General features: G+C 40.6%; 1 long non-coding RNA gene across 2 annotated transcripts; it reads left to right on the forward strand.

The window, feature by feature from the left end:
- LOC123858063 (uncharacterized) lies at positions 1 to 26,000 on the forward strand. Of its 2 annotated transcripts, none has more exons than XR_010413075.1 (3): positions 1 to 329; positions 20,360 to 20,687; positions 23,206 to 26,000. It is a non-coding gene; the product is annotated as an uncharacterized LOC123858063 (long non-coding RNA). The 2 variants fall into 2 exon arrangements; XR_006794031.3 differs by lacking the exons at positions 20,360 to 20,687; positions 23,206 to 26,000 and adding exons at positions 5,771 to 5,835; positions 6,237 to 7,626 and having other exon boundaries at positions 2 to 329.
- The last annotated feature ends 493 nt before the right edge of the window (positions 26,001 to 26,493 follow it).

Raw genomic sequence — 26,493 nt, forward strand, 5'->3', positions numbered from 1 at the left:
TTGTTGAGTGCGAGCTCTGAGCAGTAAGAACAGTGGGAGGATAGCAGTGTTTCTTTTGGCAGGAGATCAGAAATGCAGACTCCTGGGCACTCTGCATGTACCTTTCCACATCATGTGGCCTCCCTTTCCCCCACCCTGGCATCTGCTTTCTCGCCTCTGGAAAAGCGTACATGTGGAAAGCACCACCCGCCAATTCTCTTTCGCAGTTCTTCGCATTTCTGGGACTTCAAGAAATCTTGAACCACAATCTCCTTCTCTCAAGATAGGTAACTGGGCACAGCTTCAATCAACTGTAATTTTCAACAGATCCCGAACCAGGACTTGGAGAGGTAAGGTGGTTATTGAATTGAATTATAATAAATTCAGGCTGCGATCCAATTTGCTTACAGCTCTTCTCCCTCTGTGGGTTAACAAGTATTTCCAAAGCCATAGGGCATTAAGAATCCTGAAGCGGCTACTTAACAGTGCTGATCCACATCATATGTAGCATGTGGGTTTCAGGCAGCTGCAAAAGCTCAGCTTCCTCAGGCTATCCGAATGACGACGAAGCTCTTAGAATTATATTTTGACATTCTGCTCCCTGCCTGTGGCTGAAAATAACCTTCTCAACAGGCACTTTAGGCCAGGATAGTACTCTGGGCATAAAAAAGTCTCATTGCCATGACTCTGAAAAAGTAAATGAACATTTCCTCATGTCCAGACTGTGACTCACAACTGGCCCGTTAATGGACAAAGGAGGCCTGAGGCATTCTCTTGACACATCATCCAACCAAATAAAATACGGCATTGGTGAGATGTTGACTTTCATAGCTTTTGATCAGTTACCTTCTAAAAGACAGATAAAACCTAGGTGAAGGAGGTTCCTGATACCCCTTTTCAACTTTTTCTATTTCCTACCTATTTAAAGATTTCTTCAAGGGAAATAGAAGACCCGTCTACTACAGGTAAATAAACAAAATCAATAATAAAAAGGGTACCATTTTTCCAAAAACCTTGGACAAGTTGAGAGGAATCTGTTATATCTTACATATATCTGAGTAGAAGTTGTGTGTTTTATTAATAAAATAGCCTGTCACACTGACACAGAAAAGCCTTATCTCTTGCCTCCAGCCCATAATCCATCGTCCAGGGTGTTATCAAAAATGTCTTTCTGAAACATCTGATCCCCCTACTTGAATAACCTTGATTTTTTTTTTCTGTTTCATGGTAGATATCATGCACATGGTCTTTAAAGGCTTTTACTACCAGACTCACATCTTTGCTACTTCATCTGAGGGTACCAGGGAGAGTACTATGTATTCTAAGGCTGTAGCTACAAAAATTTACCCAACATGCCATGGCTTTTCTGGTCTGTTACCCCACCCACATAATCCCTTGCTAAATTCTTTGTTCTTTTTAAGGGTATGTCTTAAATGTTACTTCTTTGGAAATCCTTCCTTCTCCTACCAGAGAGTAAGAATCACACTTGTTATCCCTTCTATTCATTCCTTTATCATCCATATTACAAGGACAATGTCTGGCTCTTACCTTTTTAAATTTTTTTCCAGTAGGCTCTGTGCCCAACATGGGGCTTGAACTCACAACCCTGAGATCAAGAGATACATGCTCTACTCACTAAGCCAGCCCGCCATGCAGCTTACCTTCTTATACTGTCCCTAGGATATAGACGGAGGATGATAAATGGCTTGTGGAAGAAAGAGATAAGTGGATGCATGGTTGAAATTTGGCCATTGAACTAGACCATACCTAAAGGTTCTTTTAAGTCTACAACTCATTTTCTATAATTTATATTTAATGAAGAGGTTTTGAAGTGATTACTAGGAAATACATCTGTTAGTAACTGACATTAATAGTCAGTGACATTTGAAATTACAAGTGAAATTACAAAGTGAGATTCACTCTGGCATATAGTATCTCTCTTTTATCAAGAGGCTTTACAACATGGGATGGAAGCTCCACAGCCTGAAATATAAAAGCTGGGTCTATAAGCAGCTAAAATTTGGTGTGATGGTTAAAAAATTAGATGTTCTTCTTAAAGATGCATATCTAAAGCCAAAAGCTATGAATAATACTAATACACTGAATGCCACAATTCAGGTAAGAAATTATCCATCAATGCTAAAAATGGGCTGAAAATAAGAGCATAATAGGAGCAAGGCAGAGCACAATACTTGCTTAAAATAATAAGGTATATATAAGACCCAATAACCTCACCAATAGAAAAATGGGCAAATAAGTTCTAGCAGGGTACATTCATAACATGGTTATTATGGAGGAGTTAAAAACGATGACTTGGAAGAATGTTTAATGATTTGGCAAAAATGTTCCTGGTACAATGTTTTTTTCAAGAGGAAAAAGGTTTGAAAAGATCTAATCAAAGACTATTTGCAACAGGGTTAGAGGCTTCTTCATAGAGAGCTCTTGCTACAGGAGCAGAAGTTGGGCACCAGAAACTCAGCCCAGTAACAAAGCCTCAGCTATTAAGTGGGAGAACCATTCTGAAAGGAACATGGTGGCTGTTACTTGAATTCATTTCCAGAGATGAATCTTCAGGTTGTAGGTACAGCAGAGAGCTATAAGGAAAGAGATATTGGGGAAAAAAAAAAAAAAAACAAACAGTGGGGGGGGAGGTGGGGATGATAGTGGTACCTGGCTGGCTTGGTCGGTGGAGCACTAGACTCTTGATCTCAGGGTTTTGAGTTCGAGCCCCTCGCTGGGTGGAGAGATGACATAAAAATAAAATCCTTTTTAAAAAGGAGATGTTGCATATAATTTTGTACAATATTAGGAACAGAGGGAGAAAGTTAAATGTCAGTGGGGCAGGTGCAAAGTAGAAGCACGGCCTTGTGGGGTCTGCCTGACTCCCTAGGTAGCAGGGGTTCCTATAAAGGAACTTTTGAAACACCCTTGGGTACTCCCAGAAATAATTAGTTGGATTGTATAGGAAAAGCACCTCAGCAAACATGGGCAAAAGCTAATGAAATTTAAATTATTAAAGTTAACATAACCTCATTTGTTGTCACAGGTTGGTAAGGTCTGGTAACATTTAAGGTAAAGATTCTTCTTAAAAATCTGGGGTGCCTGGCTAGCTCAGTCAGTAGAGTGTGTGACTCTTGAGCTCCGGGTTGTGAGTTTGAGCCCCATGTTGGATGTAAAAATTACTTAAAAATAAAATCTTTAAAAAATTATATGGGAATAGAAGATTTATAATGCTCATTTATCATAAGTTTGTAGTAAGTAGTGATGTAGGTTTTGTAAAAAGAAAATAAAGGGGAAAAGCAACAAAACAAAATCCAAAATAAACCCACTGTAATTTTAGACCTCTCTGACCTCAACAGTAAAAATACTGTCTCACAGGAGACAGTGAGTTCACTGTTCTCTGAGCTTGGTGAGGGGTTGCCTGACGCAGATAGCCACAGTTCTAATAGGAGCAGGGATGTTGAGGAGTCTAGAAGGATTGCGTGAGAGAAAGGTTCCAAAACGGGGAAGCTGAACCTAAAGAAGAACACTAAGAGTGGGCATGCCAGTTGTTCCAAATAGTGAAGGTCATTTCAAGGAAGAAAAATTAGCAGAAATCTCTTACTCAGAATTAAGAGCCAGAGGTGGGCAGCATAAAGAGGCAGACAAACAGCTCCTTATAAAGACTGGTTTCTAAATGACTGGAGCCATCTCATGACACATCAGGCTTCCTTGAAAGGCAATATGTATTAGGTCATTCTATGTTCCCAGGAAAAAGCTATCTGATGCCTGATCAAGGCAGTCTCTGTGCTGGTAAGTGATTAGGCTTAATGACATCCATGTTCCTTCCAGTGCTAAAGAGTCAAGGTTCTCTGGGTTTTGTCTCCTGAAAACAGTATTACTTGGAATTATTGTAATTTGGGGGCTCCTTTAAAGCCACACTGTATATTTAATTGGTCATTGTATTTTAAACTTTATACAGGTGTAAATCTCCTCTAGGGAGTAAAAAATATACCCAAAATGGATATAAGTGACATTTTAAAATGGGAATCCTTGATTTGGTTCCATGATTGTTTTGGATCCCAAGAGGTCTTCATATTTAGAGTCTGCCCTTTTACCTGGTCATTCAGGATTCTGCAAAACAGGAGTTTGGGGCCAGCATTCTTCTAGGAGCAGAATGAGATCCAGGTAAAATGTTACCTAACGCTGAAGTGATGTTGCTCTGAGCTCAGAGTACACAGAACTGCAACCCTGAAAACAATCCTGTGCCTTGTGAGCTAATGTGATTATTCCATTCAGTGTGATCAATGTAAATTAAAAGGCAGGAAGAGTTCTTTTTGTATTTTTTGTTCACTCGGTGAGAGTACCACTGGGGGTTCCGGGAGGGAGGAACTGACTCATCCTTTCTGTCTACTTTATGCCAGACCTGGGATGTGGGCACATGGGGCGTCATGGCACCCTCATGAGAAGTGTGCAGGCATGGGATCTCTGTGCTCCAGATGAGGACACGGGGGTTCACAGGCAATGGTGGTTCAGTCAAATGTGGTGCTTGGATTAAAATACAGCTGTGGTCAATCAAAGCTTGTCTGCCTTCAAATGATTAAACACAGCAAAAGAATGATAATAATGCTAAAGAATATTTTAAAATATTATATTTCAATTATTATAGAAAGAAGTCACTCCACTGCATTTTGGAACTGTTAAAGTGGCCCTGAATTAAGATTAAAATGGAAGAGTCAAGGCAGAATGCATTATTTTACCCATTTCCCAATATTCGAGACTGTATGAAAAGAAAACCTTAAAAAAAACAGCCCTCCAAGATTGAAAATAAGAGCAGATAAGCAATTTCCCAGTAAAGAAAGAGTGCTCCCAAATCATTGTAGAGTGTGTGGAAATTTCAAAGGGTAGTGAAAATGCACTCTGATGCCCAAAGTGAATAACAGGATGTGTGACTAAAGCTGCTGACCTACGACCAGCTATCTCACCTCAGAACCCAGGAGCCGCTGACGTTACTTTTCGTTTTCTTTCTCTTTCCTCTTCCTCTCTTTGTCCTGGTTTTTCATTCCACCCTCTGCCTTGATTCTGTTTCCTCTTCTTCCATACTCTTACCATCCTCCTTTATCTTTCCTTTAATTACCCTAATATGAATGTCAAATAGTTGAAAATTTATTATATATCATGAAAAATTTCTGTCGACTACCACTCTCCAGGTTCAACCCAGGCAGGTACAATGTGTTTCTTTCTCTGATAGTTTTACTTTTATTGTGTTTTACATCAATCCTTCTGAGCTACCCTCCACGCTAACCCCCACCCCTGCCACAATGTGTGCGTGTGGTAGGGACAAGGAGGCCAAAGGGCAATGTCACTAACTCCTTGTGAAAAAGAAAATGTTCCTTATTCCCATCTAAGGAATACTTCTTGGGATGCAGGCTGAGTCACTATAGTACGTCCAGTATCACAGAAAAATCTACTGTGGCATTTTATAGGAACAATGTCGATAGAAGAATGGCATCCAAGAGAATTCAAATAAATCTCTTGTTTAAAAATTTTCTGTCAAAGGAGCTTAATATTTTTAATGCACATGCAGTCTAAATATGTTGTCCTTGGATGGAGAAAACATCGGTTTTTAAAAGCCTCAAGAACAAACACTCTACTTGATCTTAGCCAAAGGCTACAAAGCTATGAATACAATGGCGGGGTTCACAGTGCTCAGAGCCACACAAAGCCACTTTAGAGAACCTGCAATGTGAATTGTTTCTTCTCAGCTGATGGCACTGAATGCTTCCTTTAACCTCATGATTCTGTGTTTTAGAATAAAGACATTGTGCTGCTAATCCTTGGAGAAATAGTATAAATGGTGGAGAGGCCAGGCACAAGGTAACTCACCCCCCAAATATATAGAGAATTGGCCCTCAAGCTTCCAGGATTATTTTACAGTATTAATATAGTCTACAGTATTCATTTATTTACTCCTTCACAAATATTAGTAGTGTTTTCTCAATTTTAGTCAGTCACAGGACCTTAACCTGTAAGTACTGAATTGTAAGCAATCAAAAATTTAAATACTGAAATGTATTTAAATACGAATTTAAATACTGAAATGTAAGCAATCAAAAAATAAGTTCCTGTCCTTAAGATTACAGCTCTGGGAGGGAGGCAACAGCTGTGCATTTAGTTTCATAGGACTTGGATTCAAGTCCTACTTCTGCCACTTGCTCTGAGTGAGCTGAGGCAACTTTCTGAAAACTCCTATCTCTCTTTTCCTTCCTACAAAACAGAGATTACATCCACCTCCCCGATGGGAGAATAAGTGAGAGAATGTGTAAAAAAGAGCACGGAGTACTATGACTACTCAAAAATGAAGCACCATCACCAAAGCATTTACAGCCCCGTAGAGGATACAACGCGTTCCTCCAGGACACAAGGAATACAAATCCAGGAAGCACCTTAAAGAAGCAAAGGATGATTTTCCAAAGGCGGGATAACAGAAATTGGGGCTATGGTTTCAGAAGAGAAAGAAATCTTTGGTGGGGAGGTCATGAAAGGCTTCACTGGGGAGAAAAGATGGTAGAGAAAGAAAACTTAAATGAATTAAGAAAGAGCAACATGCTGGAAGGAATTATTCCCATTGTACTAGTGTGGAAACTGAGGCTGAGAAGTATTAGAGAACAAGCCCAAGGCTACTCTAGAACCAATTAGTGGCAACACCTACATCTAAAAAGAGTTAGTTTACTCTCATTTATTATTTTTTTTAAGATTTTATTTATTTATTTGAGACAGAGAGAATGAGAGACAGAGAGCATGAGAGGGAGGAGGGTCAGAGGGAGAAGCAGACTCCCTGCCGAGTACTCTCATTTATTTTTTAATTACAAAGTCCAGGCACTTGAAAATATTAGCAAAAAGCATTGAAGCTAAAAGGGGCTGTGTGTGTGTGTGTGTGTGTGTGTGTGTGTGTTGGGGGCATGGCATGGAATGAAGGAGGACAACAAGAACAGTAGGGGGGGAATAAACTAACAGGGAATGCCCAATGCATGTGACATATTCGAGGGACTGTGAATGAAAAGTCCAACTGGCATAGAGTTTTGCATAATGAAGGATAAAGAAACAAAAAAATAAAGGAGTGCTTGGATGTGGTAAATATGTGAAGAAGTTTGAGCATTTTCCACTATGAAATAAAGTCTCACTGAAAATCTTTCAACAGGAGAGTGATCTAATCCAGGCAGTTTTAGGAAGGCCAGTTGGGTACCATGTAAAATAACTGAAAGGGGCAAAAACACAGAAAAGGAAATCTACTGACAGGTGGTGGCATGGCTCGGCTCAGGGTACAGGAGATGAAAGGAAAGGAACCGATATGAGAGAAGAATTAAGAAAACAGAATGATTGCTGGGAATTGGGAGTTGAAAGAGGTGGCTCTTTTCAAAAATGACTATAGTGGACATTGGAAAGAGCCAAGATGTCCATTCAACAGATGAATGGATAAAGAAGATGTGGTATATATATACAATGGAATATTATGCAGCCATCAAAAAAACCAAAATCTTGCCATTTGCAACGACATGGATGGAACTAGAGGGTATTATGCTAAGCGAAATAAATCAATCAGAGAAAGACATGTATCATATGATCTCACTGATATGAGGAATTCTTAATCTCAGGAAACAAACTGAGGGTTGCTGGAATGGTGGGGGGTGGGAGGGATGGGGTGGCTGGGTGATAGAAATTGGGGAGGGTAGGGGCGCCTGGGTGGCTCAGTGGTTAAGCATCTGCCTTCGGCTCAGGTCATGATCCCAGGGTCCTGGGATTGAGCCCCGCATCGGGCTCCCTGCTACACGGGGAGCCTGCTTCTCCCTCTCCCGTTCCCCCTGCTTGTGTTTCTGCTCTCGCTATCTCTCTCTAATAAATAAATAAAATCTTAAAAAAAAAAAAGAAATTGGGGAGGGTATATGCTATGGTGAGCGCTGTGAATTGTGTAAGACTGTTGAATCACAGACCTGTACCTCTGAAACAAATAATACTATATGTTAAAAAAAAAAAAAAAAAGAAGAAGATAGTAGGAAGGGAAAAATGAAGGGGGGGAATCGGAGGGGGAGACGAACCATGAGAGATGAACTATGGACTCTGAGAAACAAACTGAGGGTTTTAGAGGGGAGGGGGTGGGGGGATGGGTTAGCCTGGTGATGGGTTTTAAAGAGGGCACGTATTGAATGGAGCACTGGGTGTTATACGCAAACAATGAATCATGGAACACTACATCAAAAACTAATGATGTAATGTGTGGTGATTAACATAACATAATAAAATAAATTTTAAAAAATGACTATAGGCTTTAGGTGGCAGAATAATGAGGACCATGTTAACAGAAATGGAGAAGTCCAGCGGGGGGGTTTGGGCACTGATTTTGCAGAAAAGAGAAGTCTGCTAACAAACACAGAGTTAAGCTAACAGACAATCAGGGGCACCTGGGTGGATCAGGCAGTTAAGCGCCCAACTCTCGGTTTCGGCTCAGGTCATGATCTCAGGGTTGTGAGATCAAGCCCCCAGTGGGGCTCCATCCTGGGCATGGAGTCTGCTTAAGATTCTCTATCTCCCTCTCCCTCTGCCCCTCTCTCCCACACTCACTCTCTCACACTCTCTCTCTCCTAATCTCTAAAAAAAAAGTAAGACAGTCAAATGAAATGTCCAAAAGGTAGCTGGAGTAGGACAGGGGTCTGATCACAGCCTTGGCAACTTCTGTAGAAGTTGTAGTTAATGGCGTTGGTACAGTTTTCTTGGAAGGGATAAACTCAGAGACAATGATACAAGAAGCATTCCTCTGGAAATTTCCAATGTCCCGCTGTGACAACTGAAAACTGTTGTCTGTAAGGATGACAAAATATTGACCGTAGAGTTCTGTTTTGTTGCTTTAAGTGAGATTGAGAAATGGCAACCAAGTACCTGAAGGGTCAGAATTGGTTTTATAATTTATTTCATGCTTGATAATAAACATTTAATCAGTAATGTCCTCATACAAATCAGAATTTAATCTGAAACTTGCTTTCTAACTGAGTGGTAAGATTATAAAGAAGTAGTTAACTTTTATCATCTCAAACTTCACGGGCAGTTACAGATGTCCAACAACAACAACAAAAAACCCAATTTGTTCAAAATCCATATTGGCTTAGGTCAGTTGCCAACACAATTGAGCCTGAGCAGCTAGTCTTTTAAGGAATGAAGATTAATTCATAATGGCTCATTACCTAAAAGAAAGGAATGGTCTCTCTCTCTTTTTTTTGAAGTGTATTTATTTAAAGTAATCTCCTTCTCTAATCCCAGCATGGGGCTCGAACTCACGACCCTGAGATCAAGAGTCACATGCTCCACCAACTGAGCCAGCCAGGCGCCTCAGGAATGGTCTTTAGCAATGTATTCCAAGTAACTTTAATGGCAAAGGAAAGTTCTAGTCAAATGATTAACCACTTGACCTGTTCATGTCATAAGTATGCGGATCCATACCTTCTGGAAAACATCTGCCTGTTCAGCAATTAAGCTGTACAAAGGGCTTTTTTACATTATTTTTCCCCTTAGGGGCTCACTCATGTGGTGACAGAGCGCAATTGTATCTTTAAAATGTGACTATTTAGGTATACATGGTGATAATATGATTTAAATACCTATTCCAAAGGACTGTTCTAAAAATATAAGAATCTAAACAGCTCCTATGTTGTGCAGGAGATTACCACGTGGTATCTGCCAGTGTGGGGTTTTGCCCGCATGCATACATGCACATTCACACACACACCCACCCACCCACACACACACACCCACACACACACCCCTTTAGCTATCTTTGAGGTAACTGAACAAATCCTGCATCTGGCCTCATCTTCATTTTCAGAACCCCTGAAGAACAGTCTTACCTGAGGGAGAAAGGGAATGAGTCACACTGAAGTAAAAATTCTTAAAGTAGAAAAGGTGCATAAATGCCTCTCCAAGATGTTCATAAAGAAGGGACAAAAGAAAAACCATTTCACTGAACCTATCATCTGTGATGCTGGCACAGCAAAGCAACGTCCCCTGGGCCTTCCAGGCAGCCTAGAGGAGCCACCTCCCTGCTCCTCTCTCCTGCTTTGCAGAGCCCCGTTTTTTTGTTTTTTGGTTTTTTTTGAGTCTTTCCCTCAGGGCTTATGTTCCACTGACCTATAAATGTTCACTGTAATTATACTGATTTCCCCCTCCTGCTTTGTTCAGCACCCTCTCTCTACTTTTTACATTGTCTTCACAACAGCATTCTTTACAGTAAAAACAAGTGATATGTATAGTAAAACAACAAAACATAGTTAATTAAGGTATGTAAAACAACCCTAAGTAATGACATCTTAAAAGTTACTGAACTACTAGTTTATTGTGAGGGAAAAAAAAAAGAAAAGTGGAAGATGTCAACTCTACGCCTATGTCTCTTTTCTTAGCTGGGAAAACCAACAATGAATGAAAGAACTGGAGGGGTAGAGGCAAATCATCATTGGAGAGGCTGGTCCCGACAGGGATAGCACTGCTCCCCCACAGCCTGGAGCCGAATCCTGGGGGACTGTGGGTGATTCCTAGAGGGACACACCTGGCCCTCTCCTCCTCCCCCTGTCCACTCCGCAGAGCTCCTGTGTGTCTGAAACTTAGTCTCCTCAGCTGCCACACTAGGTCTCCCATCCTGAGGGTCTGTGAAGATTAGGGGAGACCACATGAGGCTCTGCCGTATGCTATGCTCCAAGAATGTTTGCTGTTAGAATTAGCTAATGAAGTCACAGAGGCTAAAGTCAAAGGTCAACCTGTTTTTATCAATGAATATTGATTAAGCGCTCACAATTCAAAAGGCAGTGCCTTCAAAATCTAACAGAGTTTTGCTTCCTCTGAAATGTGTCACAGAACCTCTATATATGAAGATAATAGAGACAGTTGATTGATTTCTGTGGGCATAAAGGAACAAGAAAAATTAGGAGGCCTTAGAGAGAAAAGTGGAGATACTGGGTGCATTCTCTCATTTGGGGACTCAAAGCTGGTCCTACTGAAAGAATCTAGGGTGGGCAAGACCACTCATTAGACATTTATCTCTGTGGCAAATAGGCAGAAGTAGAAACATGAAGCCATCTTTCCAAAAACTTTAATGAAATGACTATAGCAAGGAAATCCTTTAAATACATTGCAACCAACCTGATAAAATACATTCCAAGTGTGACATAAAATGTTATAGCAGAAATCAGTCAGTCTAGTCCATCTTCCACAGAATGGAAACTTTCCTCAGACCACACCAGGGGATACCATGCTTCTACTTCCATATAGTTCTCTGGTTCAGAAGCTGGTGTTATGGGTTGGACTGGGTCCCCACAACAACATATGTTGAAGTCCTAACCCTGAGTACCTCAGAATGTGACCATATTTAGAAATACCATCTTTAGATCCGAAAAGGTACGTGCACCCCGATGTTTATAGCAGCAATGTCCACAATAGCCAAACTGTGGAAAGAGCCAAGATGTCCATCGACAGATGAATGGATAAAGAAGATATGGTATATATATACAATGGAATATTATGCAGCCATCAAAAGGAATGAGATTTTGCCATTTGCAACAACATGGATGGAACTGGAGGGTGTTATGTTGAGTGAAATAAGTCAAACAGAGAAAGACATGTATCATATGATCTCACTGATATGAGGAATTCTTAATCTCAGGAAACAAACTGAGGGTTGCTGGAGTGGGGGGTGGGGTGGGAGGGATGGGGTGACTGGGTGATAGACACTGGGGAGGGTATGTGCTCTGGTAAGCGCTGTGAATTGTGCAAGACTGTTGAATCTCAGATCTGTACCTCTGAAACAAATAATGCAATATATGTTAAGAAAAAAAAAAAGAAGAAGAAGAAGAAGGTAGCGGGAGGGGAAGAATGAAGCGGGGGAAATCGGAGGGGTAGACGAACCATGAGAGACGATGGACTCTGAAAAACAAACTGAGGGTTCCAGAGGGGAGGGGGGTGGGAGGATGGGTTAGCCTGGTGGTGGGTATTGAGGAGGGCACATTCTGCAAGGAGCACTGGGTGTTATGCACAAACAATGAATCATGGAACACTACATCTAAAACTAATGATGTAATGTATGGGGATTAACATAAGAATAAAAAAAATTAAAAAAAAAAAGAAATACCATCTTTAGAGGTAATTGAGTTAAGATAATGTCATTAAGGTGGCCCCTAATCCAACACAATTGGTGTCCTTATAAGAAGAGATGGGGACGGAGAGAGCAGACAACCATCTACAAATCAAGAGAGAGGCCTGGGACGGATTCTTCCTCAGTACCTTCAAAGGAAGCCTGCCCCAGCTGACACTTTGATTTCAGACTTCTGGTCTCCAGAGCTGTGAAACAATAAATGTCTGTTGTTCCAAGCCATCCATTTCATGATACTTTGTTAGGGCAGCCCTAGGAAACTAATAGAGCTGGCAATCAGAATTTTACTCAAATAACAGAGTAGGAAGGAGGGTTTCCTTTCTCTGGAGGAAGTTTTAGATCATGGGAGTCACTTAATCTCATAAATTTGAAAAATAAATCCACTTCAAATATTGCCTGTAGTGCAAAGGTCCATAGAAATCCAATTATACAAATTTATAATCCAGACAAGAGAAAGAAATCAAATTACTATTCATGGAAATTTAAGCAGAGTTTATGACTGGAAAAATAAATAGGGCTATACCAACTGTGGAGCACTGTGATTAATAACTCAGCCACTGGTTTGAGCCTCAGCTCTGCCATTTGCTGAGTGCATGACCTTCAGTATGCTGCCAACATTCACTGATCCTCAGTTCCCTCCAAGGAGATTGTTGTGTAGACTCTCAGAGGTGATGCATTTGAGGTGTACAGCATGGGGTTTCAAAACACACGGTGATCATTAAATGTATTTTAGCTATTATGATGATTAGTAATGGCAAATAATACCTTTTTTAAAATTTAAAGCCAAACATCCAAAAGCTAAAAATGACAAGTCTGTTGGCTTTTCATCTTTTCAGATGACTCTTATTTATGTTTTCCTTTTTTTGTAATTGATTCCATGTCTCTATTCTGGATCACCGAGTCCTTTGAAGGCAATGTAACGCACAGATGCCAAATGTGAACATCAGATACAAGAATACAGTAACCCACTTAGCTGTCTAGTTAACCAGAAAAGTAAAAAACATTTTTTTGTCCAAAGTCATTCTTTTCATGAACTTGGAAATATTGCAAAATAAATTTGCTGAGCTCTGATTTGGACCATACTAGCACAAGGCCAAACCACTTTTGAACAAACTTCACCAAATTGTCAACTGTTATCATTCAGAATTGGTAGCAAGGATCGAAATCCAGATTCCTTGTCACACTTATCTCAGTTGTTGTATTGATTTGTTGGGTCAAGGCTAAAACACACGCTTAGTAGATACAGGAGAGAAAATGAAAAATCAACCAAATCAGTTCTACTTTTCAAAATAAAAGAAAAGATAAGCACTCTACACAGGGAAATGGAAGCTCTTGTTGCTTGTGGGAAATAGAGTATTTTGTTCTGAGAAAATCTAGGAATTAGATCGGTAGGTATTGCAGGTGTGGACATGCCAATAGGTGAGAGGAAGAAATCTGCTGAAAATGGTTGATGTGCACCAAGAAAATCTCAAGAACCATGTTCATCAGCTACACACTTGCATTAGTGGACCCGCTATTTAGCTTCTCTTGAAAAATGAAAATACTCTGGCCAGTTATTTTGTTATGCCAGGAGCCCTAAGTCCTCCCTGCAACATGAAATATTATTTGGCTTCTTAAAACATAAATATGGCTTTTAGCAATATAAATGCATTTACCCTCCAAGTTCTTGAGGATCACACTTGAGGCTTAGGAAATATGTCTTCCAACACACCCAGAGACAGGCTTCTTCTAGAAACAGACAGACTGCTACAAATACAGTCACTTATGGAAGGAAGCTCAAAGGGTGAGGGCTGAGCCTACTTCCAACAAGGAATAGATCAAAAACTCAAAGACTTCCAGAATATCAGGCTTTGCCCTAAGGGCTTCACACATATTAACGGATATATCCTCTTAGCAAAGTCACAGCAAAGGTATTGTGATTATTCTCATAAAAAACTTTTGTTTTGATGTCTGATAAAACAGAAATATAAAATTTGCCATTTTTAACTATACACAAGCTCAGTAGTGTTTTGTATATTCACATTGTCATGCAACAGATCTCCGGAAATCTTTCATCTTGTCAAACTGAAATTCTAAATCCATTAAACAACAATTATGATTACTCCCATTTTATGTAGGAGAAAACTGAGATATAGAGAGATACAAGGCCACACAGCTGGTGAGAGAGACGTAATTCAGAAGCATGCAGTCTGTCTCTAACACCTACAGTCTTATTTATTTAGCTATGAGAGAAAATGATTTGAAATAGAAAAACAAACATTGAGACTTTAAAAAGTGTATTCTTCTGAACACATAATAGTTATATGATTGAAAATTAAAATCACATATATACATATAAAACATGTGGGTATGGTATACATACATACATGACTACATATATAATCATACACACACAGATGAAGCTCTATATATCTTACTCTGTTTTGAATCCATTGAGTTTCTCCTTTGCCCTCCAGGTAAATACTTATTCTCTTATTGCATAGCCTTTCAAATTATCTCCATGCAAATAAAAATGTAAATATGTATTATTATACCTTCTCCCATTTTTACACAAAAATGTAGCCTCCTTTATTACACCATTTGTAACATCCTTTTTTCATGGAATGTTTTTGGACATTATTTCATGACCATTCATAAAAAGCATATTATTCAATTGCATGGTAGTGTAATTTATTGAACGAGTCACTTTTTGATGGGCCTCCATGTTGTTTTCAAGTGTTCACGATTACCTATTTTTTTGCAGTGAACAATTCTGTACATGAGTCATTTCAAATGTGTGGAAGTAACCTGTGTAATAAATGTGCAGAGGTGGATATGCATTTGGGTATATGCATTTGTAATCGGTAAATGCTGCCAAATGCCCAATGTACAAACTCACCAGGAAGTTCCTCAGAGCCTCACCAACAAAATATGTTACCAAACTTTCAGCTTTTTGTCAATTACATAAGTGGAAACTGGTATCTTAGTACCACTGTAATGTGCCAAAAGCTGAAGTTTTAACTGCAGAATAAAATCATACAAAGACTCTGAAGTGGAATGCAATTTGCTTAGAGTATTAAAGTGTCCACAGAGAATACAGACACCATATTATAAGTATTTTATATTCTCCATGCACAAAAATGCATAATTTCTTTACTCTGTTAACGTTTCAAGTATTTACCACTTCCTATGTGGATTAAAGAATTTGACTAATATTTGTGAGTCATAGACACTCTTACTCAACTCACCAGAAATGGAATCCTAGAACTTTAAAGGAGGAAGGAAAAGAATGTCAGGTTCACACATGTACATAGGAAAGTTTGAGGGGGAGGCATTAGAACATGAAAAAGAAATAAAGTTTACAGACTAGGACAATGGGTGTGGGTAGGAAAGAGGGAAGGTGAGGAGTAAGAGAGATTGACTAGGCTAAGGTTAACTGTCTAGGTTATCCCTGCTTCCGCTCCAGTCTACACAACCATCATGGGATTCCAGCAATGGTGGCCAACTGGCTCCGAACATCTAAAGCTACCCCCACCATCCATTCCTCATAGCACAGGCAGAATGATCTTTTAAAGTAAAAAACAATTTTCCCTGATTTTTCCCGTGAAGGACTGAATGTGTCTATTCTTCCAAAATTCATATATTGAAGCCCTAGCACCCAGTGTGATGGTATTTGGAGATGGGGCCTTTGGGAGGTGATTAGGATTGGATGAGGTCATAAGGATGAGCCTCTCATGATGGGATTAGTGCCCGTATAAGAAGAGACACCCATGAGCTTTCTCTCTCTCCCCCATCTCCCTTTCCCCTTCACCTTTTCTCCACCCCACCCCCCACAATGTGAGAAGGCAGCTGTCTAAAATTGATTGAATTCTCACCAGAAACCAACCATGCCAGCACCCTGGTATCATCAGACTTCTAGCCCCTAAACTAGGAGAAAATACCTATTGGTTAAGTCACCCAGTCTATGGTATTTTTTTATGGCAGCCCAAACAGACTAAGACATTTCCCATTATAGCTTCTTAAAGCACTGCATACCCTTCCTTCATAGGGATTATTACAGTTTAGAAGTAGAAATGGACATTCCTGATATTTGATTATTCACTAGACCATCAGCTTCAACAGAGAAGGAATTATATTTCTCTTTGCAAGTAAATGTTCAGTAACTATTTGTTGAATGAATGAATGAATGCTAAGACTGGCAATATGGAATTGTGAGATCAAATATGAGTTGAACGGACAAGTCAGTTTGGTTATCTTACCCCATGTAACCACACACACACACACACACACACACACACACAACTGTTTACAACCAAAAGTATATTCTAAAGGTATATTCTCTGGAAGGGGACACTAATAAATGAACAACCATTTATTAGTTTAGATAGAACAACCATTTATTAGTTTAGAATTAGAACAACCATTCTGCTGAGCACCTGGGTAGGTCTGGGAGTTAAAAGTTGCTTGGAGCAGAAGGAGAGAGGTAAAGAGCTGCTAAATCCCAACAAGTGAGAAAAATTTGCAGCTCCTATGGCCAATTTTTGGATGCAAAATATAGAAGGTAAGGAAGAAACAGGAGGGCCAAGCAAAAATGGTAGAAGACTAGCACTTTAGTCAAAGCAATGACTAGGTGACTTACTTCTTAATTCGAATGTCTGGATACTGTTCCATTTCACATTATTTGTGAATGCAAACTGCTTTTATCTCCTCCAACTGTCAATAAAGTCTGATACATACATAAATGTCATGTGTGAACAAGCTTCCTTCAGTGGGAGCGGGAAGGCTGGTGGCTAGGAAAATGAAGGCAGAGGCTCAGTACTGCCACCAGCCTCTGTGATGTGGAAAAGGGAGATCATGATGACTTCTGTGGGCTAATTCCCAAACCAAACTAATTCTGCTGAGGCAGAGACGTGGGGTCTGATGTCATCAAGAGATTGGCTCTAAGTCTCTTGGAAATTCTTAAAAGCTTTGGAGAGAAGATGGGACTTTTCACAATTTGTACAATCGGGTTTTGAGCCAATTCTTTCTAGATCTTAGGAAACGGTGAACTCAGTTGACCCCTACAAGGAAAAATTTCCACATCCCACAAACAATAAAACTCACAACTGAAGTTTAACGTGGTAGCAACCAGAAACCCAGCTTCCTGTGGCTCTTGAGAAAGTTCATCTTCACGCACCCAGGTAACCACCCCCACCCCCACACTGGGCAGAGGAACAGTTTAACTGGTCACTGTAGGGTCTGATTCAATCTTGGAGTTTTGTGAATTGCAGAGAATGACTGCAAAGAAGGATTATACGGGGACACATTACATAAATGCTTATATTCAACAATGAGAGAACTTTAAGGAAGTAGGAACAGGCAGTAAAATTGTACAGAAATAATTCCTGGAGGATGTGAGAAGTCCGAGGGCCTGATTCACTGAATAAAAGAAGGGATGGCCTCTCACTTTTTGATCGGGTGTGTAAAGAATGAGAACCTGAAACACAGGTTTGGCAGTGAAAGGGAGTTAGTAAAGAAAACTGATTGTGTTAGGAGAATCAACAGTCACTGGGGATAAAAAAGAACAGGAAATGGTTGACTTTCAGATTCTAGGCTTAGGTGACTAATGACAAACGTAGTAAAGCACTGGCCTTTGGCTGGTATCATACAAGTAGCATGTGTGAATGCATTTTTGTTTGTTCTACTTTTGCTAGGGAAATCCGATGGCCTAAACAAAACATAGAGAAGACTTCTACTGGACTGTCCAGGGTGACGCTGTGGAAGTTTGGCAATGCGCCATCAATAGCAGACAATTTGGTACCGAGGGTGGTTCCGGGTACTCTGAAACTTGCTCCTAGATACAAATTCCCAATTGCTCCCCAAGCTGGCAGATGCACATGTCCTTAAGCCTACTGTTGCTGTGCTTCCCCAGAACACAGTGTCCAAAGAAAATCAATCTGCCTTGCAGAAGGGCTTGTAACACTGCGTCATTTAAATAAAACCAGGATGAGGGGATAAATTTGTTCAAGCAGTATCTGGAAGCAAGGGTCTGTATAGAAGGAAGAGAGGTTTAGTCATTAAAAAACCCAAAGAAGACTCTTGAATCACAAAGTCCTTACTCTGTTCCCACTAGGGGAAAACAGCTTCCCTGTCCATGAAATGTTTCCAATCAGAATCAAAAGTTCCAATGCCAGAGGATATCTGACATTACTGACTAAAGACTACCCTCTAGTGGCCCTTTCCAAGAACTACAAAAACTGGCAAAGGGGAGACCTCTGTTTAAGAAATGTGATAAAGAAAATGCAATAAAAAATAATGAAACAACTGATCATTCTATGCAGTAAATGCAGATACAGTGGAAAGCATGACTGTTCTTAACTACTCTTATGATCTACATGAGGTTCCAGATATCCCAACGGCATGTTTAGAGTTTTGCTGTTTACAATCTAAATATAGCACGGGTGTAGGGACGTTTCTAACAATTGACTGTAAAAAAAATCCTTTATAAAAGTGATGAAAATACAATACGTATGAGAACTGCTGTTTTTCTTCACTATACTTCATAGCTTTCTCAAGCAGCCACTCTATAGGTAGCTGGGGTAGCTGGGATAGAAGAATCAATTCAGAGTCAAAATAATTGGGTGGTTCCCAAACTTCAGGCTATTTTGCCCTAGGTTATCCATTTAATATCTCTGAGACTCACTTTGAAAAGATATGTAATATGTAAATTGTTCTTCCAATCTCCCTGGGTTCAGGGGAAAATGTAACAAAATGTATAGAAAAGTACTTTGTAAATTCTCAATAAATAAAGCTTCTAGTAGTCTTTTTTTTTTTTTTTTAAGATTTTATTTATTTATCTGACAGATAGAGACACAGCGAGAGAGGGAACACAAGCAGGGGGAGTGGGAGAGGGAGAAGCAGGCCTCCCGTGGAGCAGGGAGCCCGATGTGGGACTCGATGTGGGACTCGATCCCAGGACCCTGGGATCACGACCTGAGCGGAAGGCAGACGCTTAACGACTGAGCCACCCAGGCACCCCAAAGCTTCTAGTAGTCTTAAAACCTCTAGGCGAGGATGATGAGGTTGATGAAACTGGTAATTGAGGGACTACTAAAATTTGTTTTTAAGTTTTTTAAAAAATCAAAAATTTAGAAACCCATCTGTTCTAAAATTGTCAACTAACCATGTTTGAGGAGGGTTGAGGAATTCAATTCCCAAGTTTATCCTGCAAATTCATATGCTGAATCAATGACTAAACTCAGAACAACTGTCATATCTTGTGTCCTGAAGTTTATCACTCTAGAAATCCTATTACTTTGTTAATATTTTTTCTCAGCAGAATGATGGTTCTAAATTATTAAAATAGCTATCAATAAATCATAACTAAATTTCAATACATGCTTAATTATTCTGAGATACAAGGGCCCAGTCTTAACAAAAAATCAAAGAGAAGTGAGCCAACAGATTGGACATAAGGGCGCCTGGGTGGGCTCAGTTGGTTAAGCGACTGCCTTCGGCTCAGGTCATGATCCTGGAGTCCTGGGATCGAGTCCCGCATAGGGCTCCCTGCTCGGCAGGGAGTCTGCTTCTCCCTCTGACCCTCCCCCCTCTCATGCTCTCTCTCAAAAAAAAAAAAAAAAAAACAGATTGGACATACTGATACCATCCTTATTTTCGAGAAAGAGCTGTTCCTAGGTTCACTCTAGGGATGTCTTTCATCTGGTGATATCTATCTACTAACTTCTGGCATGGGGTAGAAATGAACGGACTCTTTCCATAATATCTAGTAGATCAGAAAACGATCAGTTTCTAAACAGATTACATTTAAGCTATTTCCAAATAACTTCACTTGACTGAAATCAGTCTGTTTGACTTTTCAAACCAGTGGGATAGTAGACACAGGGCCATTACATTTAGAAGGACATGGCATTGTGATGAATCTTAGTATTACAGCAGTACTTTTGTCTTTATGTCTAATTGTTATATAATGGGAAAACGTTCCTGGAAATTAGAGAACTGTTTCAAAACGAATCATTTACTCCTAACAACCCTGTTCTAGTCATTAATTACAAGAACAACAAACTCTTTCCTGCCCAGTCCTTATGGACTTGCTAACTTGAGTCTGGAAATGCAGGACACAACAGAATTTATTATTTTTCATCTCTACCTTAGAGTGCACTTATCCAAGACTCAAAAATGAATTTAATGCTTTGTGCAACATGTAAATAGCAGTTTGTTATATTTTCTTCTTTACAGAAGCAAAATTCAAAAGGAAAGCATCCACAAGAGGCACATAAATAAAGCAAGGATAGGCGTTTCTGAAAATAACCCTGTGGAAAAAATGTGGCTTCTCTTCAAACTCATAAAGAGAACAAGGCACTTGAGAAGTTCTAAAACTTTTCTATGTATTAGGCTCACCTGGAAGTTTTGACAACGTCTACGTCCAGACCAAAGCCCCCATCAGTTAAAAGAACGACTGGGGATTGGGACTCATGCATCAATATTTGTTAAAGCTCTCTAGGAGATGCCAGTGGCAGCCAAGTCTGAGAAACACTTGAAAAACACGTAGCTGACAGCATGAAAAGTAAGTAATGGTTCTTTTTTTTTTTTTTTTTTTAAAGACTGGTCATGATAGGATCACCAATTGCTGTTAATCACCTCACTACTCTTACAATAGCAAGACGCAAGCTTCGTGTGATAGGTATTTAAGCAGGTGAACAAAGCACATGCAGGTAAGAAGCAGGGGTGATAGGGACTCAATCAAAGGGCCAGCAGAAAATACAACAGATGAGTTCTGCAGTGCATGCAGGACTCCTTGCTAGGGACTGCAGGGAGAGACAAGGGGCTGGTTCGATGTCTTTCAAGTGGTGACAAATACTTGGGGCCACCAGTGTGCCAGTAAAGCAAGAAGAAATGAACTATGTGTTTTCCAATGAACGATGAGCAGAGCTGCCTTGTAAGTCACGGCAAGATAATACGTATTAATGATTCAAGAAGACAAACGTGGACAAAACTAAAATCCTAACGCGTTCATTCCAGGGACTCTAAAGAAACAAATGCATGTTGGGGAGAACCTCACCAGGGGGACACAGGAAAGGAACAGAAACATAACTTTATTTGCAGGCTCTAAGGCAGAGGTTCTCAAAACGCTGCCTCCAAGCCTGTGGCATCAGCATCAGCTGGGAGCTCGTGAAACAGGCACACGGTCGGACCCCACCCCAGACCCACTAAATCAGAAGCCTGGGGAGGGGGACCAGCAATGAGCTTTTACCAACACTTGAGACGAGTCCGATGCACAATGAAGTTGGAGTTGGAGAATAAAATTCTCTCTAGGGTCTGGGATGTACTTGGAATGATATCATCTAAAACTGACCATCATATCATCTACATTTACTGAAGTAGAGACATTATAATGGTACAGGGTGATGGGTCAACTGATCCTTCAACACTGACAAAATTGTTTTTGCTGGGAACCCCTCAAAAAGCCAGCAATCTGGGTTGAGGTCTTAGAATACAGAAAACTAGTTATTGAAAATACACCAGCACTGAAACGGCAGCAGTGCAATTTGGGGGACTGCAGGTACTAAGAAACATGGATAAACTTACACTTTGTATAAGGCTTGTAATATTTTAGATATCTGTCACGACCGTCTCCTCTCTTCTTTTTAATCCTTAGTTCTTTATTTCAACTTTTTAAAAAAATAGAAACATCATGCAACCACAAGAATGAACCAACTGTAACTACACGCAACAACATGGCTAGATCTTAAACACATAATGTTGACCTAAAGAAGCCAGACACAGGAGTATGCAGAGCATGAGTGCATCTACATAAAGCTTAAAAATGGGGGGGACCCTATTTTTTTAGTATTAGAAGTCTGATAGTGAGTATCTGGGGAGTTAGTAACCAGAAGGAGACTCCAAGGTTTCTGGGGTACTAACAACATTCTGTTTCTTGATCTGGGTGCTAGTGACCTCAGTGAGATCACCTTATGAAAAATCACTGATCTCTACACATATTTGTATCTATGGTTACTTCGATACAAAGTTTAAAAATGTAAGAATAGGCGGCGCCTGGGTGGCTCAGTCGGTTAAGCGTCTGCCTTCTGCTCAGGTCATGATCCCAGGGTCCTGGGATCGAGCCCCGCATCGGGCTCCCTGCTCGGCGGGAAGCCTGCTTCTCCCTCTCCCACTCCCCCTGCTTGTGTTCCTGCTCTCGCTATCTCTCTCTCTCTCTTTCAAATAAATAAAATCTTTAAAAAATATAAAAAATAAAAAATAAATTAAAATGTAAGAATAGGATTAATGCTAGGTTAGAATTTTAAGAAGTTAGGATACCTTCACTTCCCTTTAGCATTTAAAGACATGTTGGATGTTGGGGTGGTGGTGGGGAAGTCAGTGGCTCTTCATCCACTGCAGTGAACAAAGCTGGAGCCCTTGGAATCCAAATCTCCAAAAGAAGACATGGGGATGATCAGATGCCAATGATGCTGGGCAGTTCACTCTGGCCTCGACGTGCACTAAGTCAGGACAAGACAAATCTGGAGAGTAGATAAGGTTTTCAACAGTGCCATAAATAACCATCTGGTGGTCTATACCTGCGAGCATGTTTGTTCCCCAGGTCTGTCTGGGTCACACTTCTATCGAGTCACTGCCACCATGTCCAGCTGTGGCCCAGATCCTGACTTAATGCTTCCTTGGCCCTGTCCTCCACTTTCTCCCCACTGCTCTTCTCCTCCTTCTTTTCTCCTTCCTTCTCCTCAAAACCTACCTGTTCTCCACTTTATCTCAGAAACGTTGATATTAGCAGTTCATTAAAAAAACTGGTAGTCCTCAACCCTGGTTGCATGTTAGTGTCCTAAAAACACTGATATCTGGGCAACTGTGGACCAATTACACAGGAATCTATGGAGATGTCCCCACCATGGGTACTTTTATGAGCTCCCTCAGTGATACTAAAGTCAGAGTTGAGAAGCTCTAAGCTGGCTTACGGAGCTGACAGAACATCATTTATGTGGCTCTCCTCCCTACAGCCCCTATCTGGGTTTTCCCGTAGCCTGCAGCTTAAACAAAGAGTGACTAACCCTACATATTGTCCTCAGGTCCATGGAGCACAGGTTCCCTGCCCTGGGCTTTGGCTGCACAAAGCTGACCTGCTCTACCTGGCTACAGTCCCAGACTTCCCAGACACAACCTGGGCCTTCCTCTGGGGACTTGGTTCATACTGCAGCAACTCTGCCACAGATGTCCCCACTCACCGTAAGGAATGCCTGCCAAAAACAATAATTTTTTAAACAAATAAGGTTTTAAGGCATCTACTAAAGAGCTAATGGTGTGGTCATTGTCCTAATGGGTTTTTAATGATGTGTAAAGTTCTCAGCTGATAGTCAACAAGATGTAAAGTTTTATAGAAGTATTTCATTGGTTTGGAATTATATCTTCTTTTGACTCATACTTATTGTTTCTGTAATCTCAAACTCAAGAGTCTTGATATGAGAAAGATGTCTACTAAAATTTTTACTTTCTTTTTAGATGCTGCTTGGAGTCGGGGGAGACAGTGTTTTTCCTTGATTTTATTTTGGGAAATGTTATGAAGGTGGGAGGGGGGATAAGCAAAGCAGGGGTTTCCCACCTCAGTTGCCCTGACTGTCCCAGGTGCCTCTGGAGTGATACTGCCCCAATGGCAACCAACAAGTCCTTTCTTGCCAGGACTGCGAGATCTATGCTCCATGGCACTGGGGCCTAAGACCAGGGGTCAAGATCTGAGTCACCTGCATTCAGTACCAACCTTAGACCAGGCAAAAAGAGGCCTAGCCCTCAGAGCCTTAAAAGGTGCCTGCTCTGTCCCTTCTCCAGCCCTGCTCCTTCCCTGGGAGGAAGCATCTGTGGGACCTGGACATATACCCACACCCTCCGTTTACAGTGACCCTGTAATCTGAGGTCTTGGAATTGCCTACTAAGTGGCCCAAGGCAGCCAACAGGGCCCATGTGGTTCCATTCCCCCATCTGCCCTCTAGGGGGCAGACATGTCACCCGTCAGCCTGAGAAGCAGTGGCTTGGGGGTGAAGGTGAAGGGTATTTGCTTGGAACTTAGGCATGTGTACTGGCATGTCTCCACACATGCACAGGACTGGCTCATGGTTCCAGATGGAGACAGATGGAAAGAGAAGAGTGGGTGAGCCACAGATCTTTCCTCAGCACTGAGACTTAAAAATGCTAAATTTGAACTTAGCCTTCCAAGCTATCACAGAGGCAAATTTGTCAAAGCAGGAGGATAAACCTTTGACACTGAGGTAGGGGATAGAACCTAAACATTAAGGTTCAGCATTTGAACTTAACCTTCCCGGTCATAAAATAGGCTTATTTGTCAAGAAAGGAGGTGTGAGCATCCTTAATAGTCTGTTAGTGTGATTTAAAATTTTTAAATATTTAGATGTGTGGTATGTAGTCTTCCCTCTGTATTCTTATTTCACAATCACAAATTTCAAAAGTAGCTCTGCTCCAAGGCCTTACCCTGGCTAGACCTGCCAAACCAAAATGTCTCGGGTTTGGCTGGTGAGTTTGAAACCTAAGTTCCTCTGATGAGGTGCACCCACAACTCCTTTGCCAACCACCACCCTAGACCCTCTTCTCCTTTTCAGGTTTTACACTAAGTCCTTGTGCTAACAAAGCAGTGGTAATTCACGTGCAAGCAGTGACAGCAGATAAAGGATTACAGATTTTACTGGAAAGTGAGGCACATACCAAGTCCAACTCTGTTAGGAGACAGGCTTACTGAGCCCCAAGGCCTGTGGTTTCCAGTCTGATTTTTCTCCATGCAAAGTCAAGCTGTGGGAGAACCATGACAGCCCTCCCAACAGCCACTCCGAGTTCAGACCATTTCCCTTCACCAATACAATTCTTAGTTTTCAGAGCGGCTGTTCTTGCCTACAGGTTCCTGAATCTCGTTCTCTGACCTAATGTCTATTTTCCTCCCCTAACTGGCTCTACTCCTCAATGACTGGAATTTTTGTTTCACCATACAACTCTCTCACCCAGAGGCGTGTGACCCTTCTTGGCAGGTGAGAAACACTTCTTGTTTGCACGGAGCCTGTAAATACTCTGTCAGCACATTAGGATCACCTGGGGAGCCTTAAAAAATTCCCAAGCCTGGGCCCCATTCCAAACAATTAAATCCTGATCTGACTATGATGGATGATGTATGTGTGTGACAAAATTACAGGGAACAGGTAAGTTTTCAAAATTATGCCCACACATCAAAACTGTCTTAGAACCCTTTCGCTACAAATACCCAGAGACTTTGGCCATTCCTCTAGTATTTTTTTGGCATTAAGCAAACTCTGCCCATTTCATTAATGCCTGCAAATGCTGACCACCAGATTTTGACATTCTACCAAAATCCACTCCAAAGACTTCTGTGACGATGCTTATGGCCAAGGATAGGTAGCACCAACGTGACCTTTCAAAGCTTTAAATGGAGGCTGAATGTAGTTCAACCCCCAAGGCCTTCTTGGTTAGCAGAGTATTAGGAGAGTACTCTTTGGGGGGAGGGGGAGGAGCACTATTACAATACATTCTAGAGACATATCCAGTCCACACTATAATTTCAAAACTTAATGTGTACATGTAATTCATGGAAGACAAAAAGTTGTACTTGAAATTCAAATACAGTGACTTAGTAGAAAGTTGGCTATTACCAATGACACCATTCTCCCCCAATTAACAAGGAAGAGGGGCTGAGATGGTATCAGTTAGATACTGTCCAAGAGATTCCTATTCCAGAGACTTCATATCAAGCACCGTAATTTTCAAAATTAGTAAGGAAAATGCACATGTAAAATAAGCCAAACCAAGTGATACAGATCCATGAAGTTGGGATTTAAAAGTCTTTATTATTTCTAAGCAATAAAAAAAAAATCCATGTAGCTAATTATGTAAGAACTATTAAATCTGACCCTCCGATTTTTAATTGTTGGAGCAATTTTCAAGTATAAATTTCATAGTAAAGAAGAAAAATAAAGAGAATGGAGATAATAAAGAGAGTAAGAAATAAAATAAAATCAAGAGAATGGAGATAGTACCACAATAAACCATACCTCTTGTCAAATTTACCCTTTGTAACTTCTATTTTCTCAAATTCACCAGAAAGGAGTACTTTTAGGATATAGTATTACCTGCCTTTATTATAACAGTGTGCTTAAGAGGTTGAACATGTATCTCAGAGGTATATCTCCACACTGTGCAGATGGGGCTTATGCTGGATTTTACATCAAGACCAATTTTAGTCATTCAACTATCGACAAGAAATACACTTTTCTCCCCCACTAAGGAAGGAACAAAATTCAGTTCTACCAAGAGGACTTCTTCGTACAACTCTGTTCCACCTCAGA

This window comes from Mirounga angustirostris, unplaced genomic scaffold (genome assembly GCF_029215605.1).
Source record: "Mirounga angustirostris isolate CCGP_5_RB_7025 unplaced genomic scaffold, mMirAng1.0.hap1 SCAF_7, whole genome shotgun sequence".
Taxonomy (NCBI): domain Eukaryota; kingdom Metazoa; phylum Chordata; class Mammalia; order Carnivora; family Phocidae; genus Mirounga; species Mirounga angustirostris.